This window comes from Oryctolagus cuniculus, chromosome 15 (genome assembly GCF_964237555.1).
Source record: "Oryctolagus cuniculus chromosome 15, mOryCun1.1, whole genome shotgun sequence".
In the NCBI taxonomy this organism is placed as follows: domain Eukaryota; kingdom Metazoa; phylum Chordata; class Mammalia; order Lagomorpha; family Leporidae; genus Oryctolagus; species Oryctolagus cuniculus.
This window is the reverse complement of record NC_091446.1, coordinates 20,367,967-20,380,341: the sequence shown is the minus strand read 5'-3', so window position 1 is coordinate 20,380,341 and position 12,375 is coordinate 20,367,967. Positions and strand designations below refer to the sequence as shown.

General features: G+C 43.4%; 2 long non-coding RNA genes across 2 annotated transcripts in view; one reads left to right on the top strand and one right to left on the bottom strand.

Moving 5' to 3' along the window:
• The first annotated feature begins 195 nt into the window (after window positions 1-195).
• LOC103351422 (uncharacterized) lies at window positions 196-7,589 on the top strand. The gene is made up of 3 exons (XR_007911125.2): window positions 196-746; window positions 1,273-1,558; window positions 7,449-7,589. It is a non-coding gene; the product is annotated as an uncharacterized lncRNA (long non-coding RNA).
• LOC127484244 (uncharacterized) overlaps window positions 7,399-12,375 on the bottom strand; it is a 25,357-nt gene continuing 20,380 nt past the window's right edge. Inside the window, exons 4-5 of the long non-coding RNA XR_011382285.1 lie at window positions 9,836-9,893; window positions 7,399-7,643 (exon numbers count right to left, since the gene is read on the bottom strand). This is a non-coding gene — a long non-coding RNA (uncharacterized lncRNA). The remainder of the gene's footprint in view (window positions 7,644-9,835; window positions 9,894-12,375) is intronic.

Sequence of the window (12,375 nt, the reverse complement as noted above, 5' to 3'; positions counted from 1 at the left end):
TGAAGTTCTAGTTAGTATTCAATAATCATTTAACCAAGTCAAATTAGACCCTGGAGGAAAAGCATCAGAGAACAAAAGATGTGGTACAACAGATGTCTGTTCCATTTCCCCAAATTTGTGGAGCCAAAAAAAGAGAAACTGTAAAATGACTGTTTTCCAGCCCTCATCTGAAAGATGGTGGGAAAAACCAAGTTGTGAAGAAGAAAACGTAAGATAGCAGAAAGGGATGGCTATGCGGACAAAGGGGACAGGCATTTCATAATCACATTGCCTGGGAGAAAACGACTTGGCTCAGAGTTCATGGCATCTGGCTTTAGGGGAGAGAAATACTTCATGTTTCTTCAACCGGATTTGAATTTCTGTTTGATGGATGACAAAGCACCCTTCCCTCTGCTGGAGTTCTTTGCAGAGGGCCTTGGGGAGAAGGGAAACAGTGGGGTTTATGTCAGCCCTTCCCTGACTGCGTCCTCACATGTTTAAAGAGGAAAATAATCACACTGACTGACATTTCCTGAGCGCTGTGTTTCTAGCCCAAAACAGCCCAGTGAGTGGAAGACTATTATCCTCATTTACTGATTGCAGAGACTGAGGTTTGCAGAGTTAATTCCTTTGCCCAAAACCCTCACTCTAGCCTCAAGTCCTTTGCCCACAACCCTCACTCTAGCCTCACACTCAACCTTTTCACCAGCAAAAGGAAGGAGACAGCTGGTTTCAGCATTAAGACTCAGACTGGATGAATCTGAAAGGTAGGCAGAAACAGTAACCATGCAGGGATGTGCTGGGGGAGCAAGCCTCTGGCATAACAGTTAAGATGCCTGCATCCCCATCGGCGTGCCTAGTTTCAAGTTCTGGCTCCACTTCCAATTCCAGCTTCCTACTAATGCACACTCTGGGAGACAGCAGGTGATGGCTCAGGTGGTTGGTCCCTACTACCTGCATGGAAGGCCTAGATTGAGTGGCTCCTGGCTTCAGTCTGGCCCAGCACCAATTGCTGCAGGCATTTGGGGAATGAACCAGCAAATAAGAATAGAAGAGAGCTTTCTCTCTCTCTCTCTCTGACTTTCAAATAAAAATACATTTTATAATTTAAAAATAGAATTATGTTGGAAATATGTCCCCCAAAATTCATATATTTAAACCCTAACTCCCAGTACCTCAGAATGTAATCATATTTGAAAATAAGGTCATTACAGATGTAACTAATTAGAATAAGGTTCTATTAGAGTAGGGTGGATCCCTATTCCAGTAGGACTGATATATATTTTTTTAAAGAAATTTGGAAACACCATGAACAAAGGGAAAACACCTTGAGAGCATGAAGACAGAGACTGGGATGTTACCTCTTTGGGTCAATGAACACTGACAAGTCCCAACAAACCACCAGGAGCTAGGAGAGAGGTATGGAAGGGATTCTTCAACACAGCATCAGAAGAAACCAACTCCATGGATACCTTGATCTCAGACTTCCTACCTCCAGAATGATGAGACAATCCATTTTTGCTTTTTAAAGTACCCAGTGGTGGCGCTTTGTAATTTAAGCCCAGGAAACCAGTACAAAGTAAGTATAAATGTCCAAATGTGCGAATTGTGGCTCTGATGTTTTGATCACTCAATTGTTTTGACCATTCAGCATACGTTCTCCCTCCAATATACTCCTGTGGCCCAGGTCTTCCTCATCCCCTCCCTCCCTCATTCTCTGTCTGTGTCATCCTAGTAAAACACTTGGATTCCAGAGGCAAGTCATGTGACCTAAGCCACAGTTGATAGGCTCAAAGATTGTTACAGGACAATGAAGTTTTCATGGTAAATGCAGGAACAGGCCTTGCTCTTCTCTGCCAGGCAAAATCCTGGACACATGTGCTTCACATGAACTTCAGCCTCCACATGCAACATATGAATAGCACCAAGACATCAGAAGGCAGAGCAAAGAGGAGAAAAGCAGACCTCATAACATTATTTGAGACCTGAATCCTACCACACCTTAAACCAGATCACTCACTGGACTTTCCAGATGTCAGTCAAAAAACTTCCTTTTGTGTTTAAATAAGTTTGACATGAGTTTTCTGTTATTTGCAATCAAGACTCTACTGAATCATATAATCATCTGTATAATTAACTTTATGGATGAGTAGCTATAGTTTTATTAATATAGACAACCATGAGTTAACATAGAAAAAGATCACAATATAATATCCCATTTCTATAATAATATGTCTACATATACAGATGTCCATACTGATACAAATATATAGATGCATATATTTATTTTTATTTCAAAGGCAGAGTTACAGAGAGAGAGAGAGAAACAGAAACAGAGAGAGGGCCGGTGCCACGGCTCGCTAGGCTAATCCTCCGCCTTGCGGCGCCAGCACACCCGGTTCTAGTCCCGGTCGGGGCGCCGGATTCTGTCCCGGTTGCCCCTCTTCCAGGCCAGCTCTCTGCTGTGGCCAGGGAGTGCAATGGAGGATGGCCCAAGTGCTTGGGTCCTGCACCCTGTGGGAGACCAGGAGAAGTACCTGGCTCCTGGCTTTGGATCAGCGCAGTGTGCCGGCCGCAGCGCGCTGGCCGCGGCGGCCATTGGAGGGTGAACCAACAGCAAAGGAAGACCTTTCTCTCTCTCTCTCACTGTCCACTCTGCCTGTCAAAATAAATAAATAAACAGAGAGAGAAGATCTCCCATTTGCTAGTTCACTCCTCAAATGGCCACAACAGCTAGGGCTGGGCCAGGCCAAAGCCAGGAGCTTCCTCCAAGTCTCCCATATGAGTAAAGGGGCCATCTCCTGCTGTTTTCCCAGGCAAGTTAGCAGGAAGCTGGATTGGAAGTGGAGCAGCTGGGACTGGAACCTGTTCCCTTAAGGGGTGCCAGCATTGCAGGCAGGAGCCTAACCCACTGCATCACAATGTTGGTCCCCAGATATTCATTAGAAGAAAAGAAAATTTCACAGTGATTTAATTTTGCCCTTTTTTTGAATGTGTTTTTTATTATTGTTAAAAAAAGAAGCTCAAAGTACTCATCAATCATTTATCTGGCTTTTTCTTCTTGGAAGGCAGAATGAAAAAAAAAAATCTGTTCCAGCCTCCAAAACTGAGCACTACAGGCAGTAATATTCCTCTAGTATTCATCTGGTTGATGGTCTACTTGGTGAGGAGTTGGGGGGCGGGGGGACCATCCTTTTCAATAAACTCCCAGATGAGAGGACTAAAAAAATAGAAATGCTTATAGGAGATCAAACAGACTTACAGCTTCTGAGAAGGGTTTTAACATTTTCAAACATTTCAATTTGTTCTAATAAAATTGATAGTCCAGGACCAATGATGAGTGAGGCTCTCATAAATTGTTATAATAAGGCCGTATTTTTTGTAATGTTAACTAAAAGATAGGCTTGTGGTTACACCCTAGAAAGGAATGAAAGAAGAAAAGCCAACTTTCAGAATTGCAGAGGCTGCCAGAACAATGTACTGTAAATTAAGGGTGGGAGAATGCATTTGGCTCAGTTCAGAATCTACTCACCCTTTGTATTCAATGAAAACTGAACTCAGACCTTTTGATATCTGAGTTCCATTTACTCTTGGCAAAGTTCAGTTCTCTGCTTCAAATAAAAAAAAAATCTTAAAAAAAAAAAAAAACCTTTAAGAGGCCCACGGGGTTTCTCGGACATCAAATGGTTCTTGCACAAACAACATATTGATGAGCTAAGTGTAAATGAATCAGAAACAAACAGATGAAGATTGTCTGGAACATGCAGACCCACCCATGCTGCAAGAAAAAAGGCCCAGGGAAGCACTCACTCTAGTTGTCTCTTCCTTTAAGGAGTATCCTATTTTTACCCTATTTTTCCCTTCCTCAAAAAGCCTTCAGGGGACCTTTGCAAAATGTAGGAAAAGGAAGAGAGCATATCCAGCTGTTCATCATGTTGATTTCTCACAATCCCTTCCTTGGCTATGCATTGAAAACTGGACTTTGGGTGGAAGCCATTTGGCCCAGAGGTCAATGTCAAGAGACAAGTACTGGCCCTGTGCCTACTACTAAATAGGTGTGTGATTTTAGAATGGACAGAGTACCCCCTCTCTATTTCCCTAAGGGGTCAGATTTGATGACCCCCTTCCAGGTTTGCTATGCAGTGATCAAGTCCTATCCAAAGAACTTGAAGATGACAGCCTGGAAGATAATATTTTGTGTGGGCCTCTCTGTATCCTTTTTTTAAATAATAGCTCTATTGAGATATAACTCACATACCATATAATTAACCCATTTGAAATGTGTAATCCAGTGGTTTTTATTATATTCCCACAATTGCACAACCATCACCACAGTCTTAGAAGAGTTTCTTCGGGGCTGGCGCTGTGGCACAGTGGATTAACGCCCTGGCCTGAAAAGCCGGCATTCCATATCGGCGCCAGTTCAAGACCCAGCTGCTCCACTTCCCATCCAGCTCTCTGCTATGGCCTGGGAAAACAGTAGACGATGGACCAAGTCCTTGGGCCCCTGCACCCATATGGGAGACCCAGAAGAAGCTCCTGGCTCTTGGCTTCGGATTGGCACAGGATTGACACAGCTCCGGCCATTGCGGCCATCTGGGGAGTGAACCATCAAATGGAAGATCTCTCTCTTGCTCTGCCTCTCCTTTCTCTGTGTAACTCTGATTTCAAATAAATAAGTAAATCTTTAAAAAAAAAAAAAAAGAGTTTCTTCATCCCAAAAAGAGATCTATACTCTTTAGAGTTAGTTATTTCTCTCCTCCTATCCCAACCCTCCTCATCATAGGCAGCCACTCATCCCCTACTGTGTCTATAGTTTCACTTCTTCTGGGCAGTTCACACAAGTGGAGCCAGTGTTGTGGCATAGCAAGTTAAGCCACCACCTACAACACCAGCATCCCAAATGGGTGCCAGTTCAAGACCTGGCTGCTCCACTTTGGATCCAGCTCCCTGAGAATGCATCTGGGAAAGCAGTGGAAAATGGTCCTAGTGCTGGGCCCCTGCCACCCACATGGGAGACTCTGATAGAGTTCCAGCCTCCTGGCTCCAGCCTGGCCCAGTCCAGCCACTGTGGCCATTTGGGAAGTGAACCAGTGGGTGGAAGTTCTCTCTCTCTCTCTCTTTTTGTGTGTGTATGTGTATATACACATACTTTGCCTTTCAAATAAATAAAAAATATATCTTTAAATATAGATATAGATATATGATGTTTTTAACTGGCCTCTTTCACTAAGCATAGCATCCTCAAGATTTACCCATGTTGTGACATGCATCAGTACTTGATTCCTTTTTTATTACCAAATATGACAAATAATATTCCAGTGTCTAGAGTAGTATTATTTTGTTTGTCCACTGTTTGATGAACACTTGAGTGGCTCCCAGTTTTTGAATATTGTGAATATGACACCTATGAACATTCACGTACAAGTTTTTATGTGGACATGCGTTTCAGTTTTGGTTTGTTATTTTTAAGATTTTTTTTTAATTTGAAAGGCAGAGTGACACAGAAAGAGAGACAAATAGAGGGATCTTCCATCTGCTGCTTTACTCCCCAAATGGCTGCATCAGCCATATCTGGGCCAGGTTTAAGCTAGGAGCCAGGAATTCAATGTAGGCCTCCCATGTGGGCAGCAGGGGCTGAAGCATTTGGACCATATTCCATGCCTTCCCAGAAGCATTAGCAGGAAGCTGGATCAGAAGCAGAGCAGCAAGGACTCAAACCAGCATGCTGATATGTAGTACCAGCATTGTAGCAAGTAGCAGCCTAAGCCACTGCACCACAATGCCAGCCTGTTTTTTTGCTATCTTTAGTACACACCTAGGAACGGGGATTGCTCAATCATGGGGTCATTCTACATTTAGCTCTGGAGGAACTGATGCACTGGTTCCCCGTGAGGCTCAATATTCTTCAGTATTCTCAACAATGCTTATTACAATCTTTCTTTTTTATTCTAGCCTCCCTAGTGGATATGAAATACTATCTCATTGTAGTTTTGATTTCCACTACCCTGATGCTAATGATATTGAGCATCTTTTCATGTTTTTATTGGTCATTTATATATCTCTGTAGAAACATATGCTCTTTTCCTGTTTCAAAATTGAGTTTTTTTGTTTGTTTGTTTTTGGACAGGCAGAGTAGACAGTGAGAGAGAGAGACAGAGAGAAAGGTCTTCCTTTGCCATTGGTTCACCCTCCAATGGCTGCCGCGGCCAGCGCACCACGCTGATCCGATGGCAGGAGCCAGGTGCTTCTCCTGGTCTCCCATGGGGTACAGGGCCCAAGGACTTGGGCCATCCTCCACTGCACTCCCTGGCCACAGCAGAGGGCTGGCCTGGAAGAGGGGCAACCGGGACAGAATCTGGCGCCCCGACCGGGACTAGAACCGGGTGTGCCGGCGCCGCAAGGCGGAGGATTAGCCTAGTGAGCTGCGGCGCCAGCGAGTTGTTTTTCTTACTGAATTGTAAACATTCTTTATATATTATAGATGCAAATCTCTTACCAAATATATGATATGCAAACATTTTCTACAATTCTATGGGTTGGTGCATTTTTTTATTCTAATTAGATGGCAACATTTAAAACTCTATGCCTTTGGCTTTGTTGAAAAAATCAGAAGGCTGTTTGGCAACACTAGTCCTTCTTTCTATACAGCAATAAGCAGCATAAACACAGCAGGGGCTCCAGTGAGATGCTGCAAAGAGCCCTCCGTCTGACCAAGTAAGCCCTTGTATTTTACCTGCCAGACCCGTGTTGATAAACGAATTTGTGACTCCTCCTCATAGAGAATCTGACAAAGCATGGCCCAGATTTCAACTCCACTGAAATTGCCTCTGATTGAGTTAAAGTAACTACTTCTTGCCATAATGTTTTTACCTTTGCACTTAAATGCAGAATCCCCTAAACTTAGCACCAACTAGCAAGTCCTCCACTCTTCTTGTTTTGCAATTTGGATTTTGCAAGGAATGGGGCAACTGACTGGGCTTGGCAGAGACCCCAGGATTTTGGCAGCTCTGTTGGTACTGATGTCATAAATATCTCTTGCCATAATGCATCCTCATTACTAACTCAGACCAGCCAAACAAACAAACGGAGCTGAAAAACAAGAGTAACAGGCTGCCTGCACTTCAAACACTGCATAAAAATACTCAGAAAAACAACGTAGTGCTTAGGACCACATCCAAGAATGAAAATTACTAGTTCTCATCCCTTTCCATTCCTTTCCTTGATCACAATTTGCCTGCTAAAAGTAGCCCCCTCTCAGAATAAATATCTCTAAAAAGATATTAGTAATATACTCTAGTCATATGACATTCTTTTCACACTCATCATTAACATTTGTTTAACTTTTTATTCATTCCTTTATTTAAATATTATCTGTATCCTTAATATTCCTTTTTAAACAGAATTGATGATATATACTTTATTTTATTTTTTTAAAGATTTATTTTATTTATTTGAATGAGTTACAGAGAGACGTGGAGACAGAGAGGTCGGTCTTCCATCCGCTGGTTCACTCACCAGATGGCTGCAACAGCTGGAGCTGCACCGATCGCTGCGCTGATCTGAAACCAGGAGCCAGGAGCTTCTTCCGGGTCTCCCACATGGCTGCAGGGGCCCAAGGACTTGGGCCATCCTCCACTGCTATCCCAGGCCATAGCAGAGAGCTGTATTGGAAGAGGAGCAGCCAGGACCAGAACCAGTGCCCATATGGAATGCCGGCGCTTCAGACCAGGGCTTTAACCCGCTGCTCCACAGCGCCAGCCCCAATGATGAAATATACTTTATATATTGCACAATTCACCTACTTAAAGTGTATAATCCAATGGATTTTAGTATATTCAGAGTTGTGCAATAGTCATTACAATTTTAGGAGATTTTCATAATCCCAAAGGAAACTTCATGTCCCTTAGCATCACTCCTCATTTCTCCCATCCCCCCAAGCCCTAGGCAACCACTAATCTGATTCCTGTCTTTATAGAGTTGCCTCTTCTTACCATTTCATCCAAATTAAGTCATTCAATGTGTCATCTTCCGTGACTGGCTTCTTTTACTTAGCATAATGTTCTCAAGATTCATTCATGATGTCGTATGTATCAGAACTTCATTCTTTTCATTGAAGAATAATATTCATTGTGTGAATGTACCACATTGTATTTATCCATTCTAATGGATTTTGGGTTGCTTCCACTTCTTGGCTATGATAAATAATGCTGCTATGAACATTTGTGTAATGGTTTGTTTGTTTGTTTATAGATGTATATCTCCACTTCTCTTGAATATATACTTAGGAGTAGAGTTGCTGGGTCATGTGGTAACTCTATGTTTAATATCTTGAATCCTTTTTAAAATGGCTGCACCATTTTACGTTCCCACCAGCAGTGGATAAGAGTTTCAATCCTCCACTTTCTTGCCTATTCTTACTACTCTTTGTCAGTATATTTATCTTCCTTCCTCCATCAACCCTTCCCAGACTTCAAGTGAAAATCTTAATGGCTATTGCCTCTGGGAAAGTGCATAGCATTTCATTTCAGAGTAAATCTTTTCTTAGCCTCATCCTTTAGGGAATCTACCAGAAAAATCACATATCAAAGATGCTCTCACTCTTGTAAATCTGATTTGTTTCCACAGTGTAGCTTAATCCTGAGTCTCTAACTACTTGGACTACATATTCCAGTTACAAACAAAATAAAGGAATTTGATTATTAAAATTACAGCTATAAACATAGAATTTTGGAACTGGAAAGAGCCCTAAGGATACCTTCAGCAATGCCTTCATTTTATAGATGAGGATGGTCAAACCAAACCAAGAAATTCACATGAGCAAGGCCACAGCTGTTTATCACAGAATCAGACTGGAACCTGAGTCTTCTTATTCCCTTTCATTCCTCTTATCAGTCTACCTAGCAACCTCTTAACCAGCTGGGCTTAGCAAATACTAGGACGTTATAATTTCAAGAGTAAGGGCTGCACACACACACACACCACCACCACCATCACCACCAACAACAACAGCATAGTAAAGAGTTAGGTGATTTCCAGGTTTCTGTGGGCTAATTCTAGCCCCTAGATGTGTCTAATTTGCCCTACATAGTATTTTAGGATTTTTTTAAACAGTTAACCACTGTGGTTTGGATGTGGTATGTCCCAAAAAGGTTTATGTTCTGGAAGCTTGGTTCCCAATGTGACGATGTTTAGAAGCAGTGAAACCTTCAAAAGATGGAGCCTCATGGGAGTTGGTTGTGTCATTGAGGGTGCTGCCCTTAGAAGAATTTCAGAGAGTTCTCATGGGACCCTGAATTAGTTGTCATGAAAATGAGTTGTTATAAAAGGTAGTGCCTGGCCCCTCCCAGCTTGCTAGCCTGCTATCTCCCCCTGTACTTTCCCTGCTCACATGCACTCCCACCATTATGGTGTCAACCACTTTGAGCCTCCACCAGAGGCAAGCAGAGGACAGTCAATGCTTTTAATATCCAGAACTGTAAGCTAAACAATTTATTTTCTTTATAAAATACCCAGTCCCAGGCATTTTGTTATAGTAACAGAAAACTGATCAACACAGTTACCAACTCATGAAAATGAAGAGCTTTTAATCCAAAATATCTTCTGATATTGAGTCCATGGTTCCTGCTTAAGTTTTGTAACAAACAGGTTAGAGTTGAATATTACCATCTAATTGAATAATACTCATCATACCACCTGCTTCATTTCTGAAAGTATTTGAATTTTTAACCCTTAAGCCAGATAACTAAGACGTATTTGAGGTGTTTGTGCATTTGTTGGTCCTGATTAAAACAGAGAGAGATGTCAGACAAAAACGCTCATGAGAACTGAGGTCTTTGTAGTCAGCAGGACTTACCATGGAAGCAGCAACGTGAAGAGAAGGCACTGGGGCCTCTACAAGGTCTCCCTTTGGCCTAAGTTCACAAAATAAACAACAGATGCATCAAGGCCTTAACAGATTCCAAGGAGAAATAATGACAGTTTTTGCATCAGACCTAAGTCCCCAAAAGAAAAAGTCTTGGAATAGCACGCAGTCATGGAACTCAAGACTGTCGCATCCCCAGCTGCCATGAGCTGGGCCTCCCTTGCTTCCAGAAAGCACCATTTAGTTCCCTGTTGTGCAGCAAGCACATCAGCTCTCCTGATTGATTGCTGAGAGCCTGGACCATGGTAGCCTACAAGCCTCAGTGGATCCCAGACCTACAGATCCTATGGAACAAAACAGCCTACAAACTGAACTCCTCTTTCAGCTGGTATCTTTGGACTCCTGAGGTGAGTGTGAAAAGCATCCTGCCAGGGCAGGCATTTGATGCAACAGGTAAGTGCTTCTTGGCACACCCACATGCCATACTGGGAGTACCTGGGTGAGTCTTGGCTATTCCATTTCTAATTCAACTCCCTAATGTGTACTCTAGGAGGTAGCAGACGATGGTACAAGTGCTTATGTACCTGTCATCTACACCAGAAATCCAGACTGAGTTCCAGATTCCCAGCTTCAGCCTGGTTCAGCCATTTGGGGAGTGACCCAGCAGGTGAGAGATCTCTTCACTCTCTGACTTTCAGAAAAAAGAAAAATAAGTAAATAAATAAAAATTAAAAAAAAAAAAAAGAAAAAGGAAAGCACGCTGCCCGTTTTTGGTTGTTGTAGTCCTTGGAGGTAAGCAAAGCTCAGCTTGCCACTGGGTAACAGAAAAGCCATTGAGTCACACCAGATGCCTTGACGTCAAGTGTTAGAGTACTTCAAAAGTTGGTGGAAATGGAATTAAAAGAAAACTTTAGGGGAAGGTGATTGGCCTAGCAGTTAAGACACCTGTTAGAACACCTGCATCCCACATCAAAATTCCTGGTTCTGGGTCCTGACTCCGGTTTCCTGATGATGTGGACCCTGGGAGGCAGCAGCAATGAGTGAAGTAGTTGGGTTCCTGCCACAGATAGTGGGAGACCTGAATACAGTTCCCAGATCCTAGCTTCAACCTAGCCCAGTTTCAGCTGTTGTAAGCATTTGGGCAGTGAACCAGCAGAGGAGAGTTCTTGCCCTTTCTCTCTCTCTCTCTCTTTTTTTTTTTTTTTTTCAGGCAGAGTGGACAGTGAGAGAGAGAGAGACAGAGAGAAAGGTCTTCCTTTGCCGTTGGTTCACCCTCCAATGGCCACTGCGGCCGGCGTGCTGCGGCCTGTGCACCGCGCTGATCCGATGGCAGGAGCCAGGTACTTCTCCTGGTCTCCTATGGGGTGAAGGGCCCAAGCACTTGGGCCATCCTCCACTGCACTCCCTGGCCACAGCAGAGAGCTGGCCTGGAAGAGGGGCAACCGGGACAGAATCCAGCACCCCGACCGGGACTAGAACCCGGTGTGCTGGCGCCGCTAGGCGGAAGATTAGCCTATTGAGCCGCGGCACCGGCCTGCCCTTTCTCTGTTTATCTCTCTCTCTCTCCTCTCTCTCTTTCTCTCTCTCTCTCTCTGCCCCCTCTTCCCAAGTAAATAAATAAGTTAATTTTGCTGCAAAAAAAAATTGAAACTCATGCATATGAAGGGTGTTCAAAAAGTTCACGGAAAATGCATATTATAAAAAACTATGTGGGGCCAATGCTGTGGCGCTGTAGCAGGTGAAGCCACCACTTACAGTGCCAGCATCCTATATGGGCACTGGCTCCTCCACTTCCAATCCAGCTCTCTGCAATGGCCTGGGAAAGCAGTGGAGGATGGCCCAAGTCCTTGGGCCCCTGAACTCACATGGGAGACCTGGAGAAAGCTCCTGGCTCCTGGCTTCAGATTGGCGCAGCTCCCGCCATTGCAGCCAGTTGGGGAGTGAACCAATGACGGAGGACTCTTTCTCTCTCCTCTGCCTCTTCTTCTCTCTCTGTGTAGCTCTGTCAAATAAATAAATAAATCTTAAAAAAAAAAAAGAAACTATACATATACTTCAAAATTTTTGCACCAAAGTAAACATATCTTTAAAATCCATTTCCCACAAATTCTTTAAGGCCCCCTCACACCTGACTCAGATTACTCTAATGACTAAATGAAAACACACAGGAAGAGCTCTTTGCCCTGTGGGGCACAGAAATAACAAAATAAATGCTGGCTCTTACCACAGCACATTTCAAAAATCTGATACCTACACATCTTCATAAAATCGTGAACTGCCAAAAGGAGGGGAGTCTTGGGAGACCGTGTAGTTTACGAAACTTCTGAGAAAAACAGTTTCCTCCTCCATAAGAAAAGGTGGTGGCCCTGACCAGCGTGTGGTCCCATCCATCTAGGTTTTGTCAATGCCTTTATTGTGTAGAGCAAGGCACACCTGCACACACTCCAGGAGATTTGCCCATGGGGTAGGCCTGACTGTTATGCTAAAGAGTCACCTTTCCCACAGTTTTGGCTCAATACTTAATAGTCAGC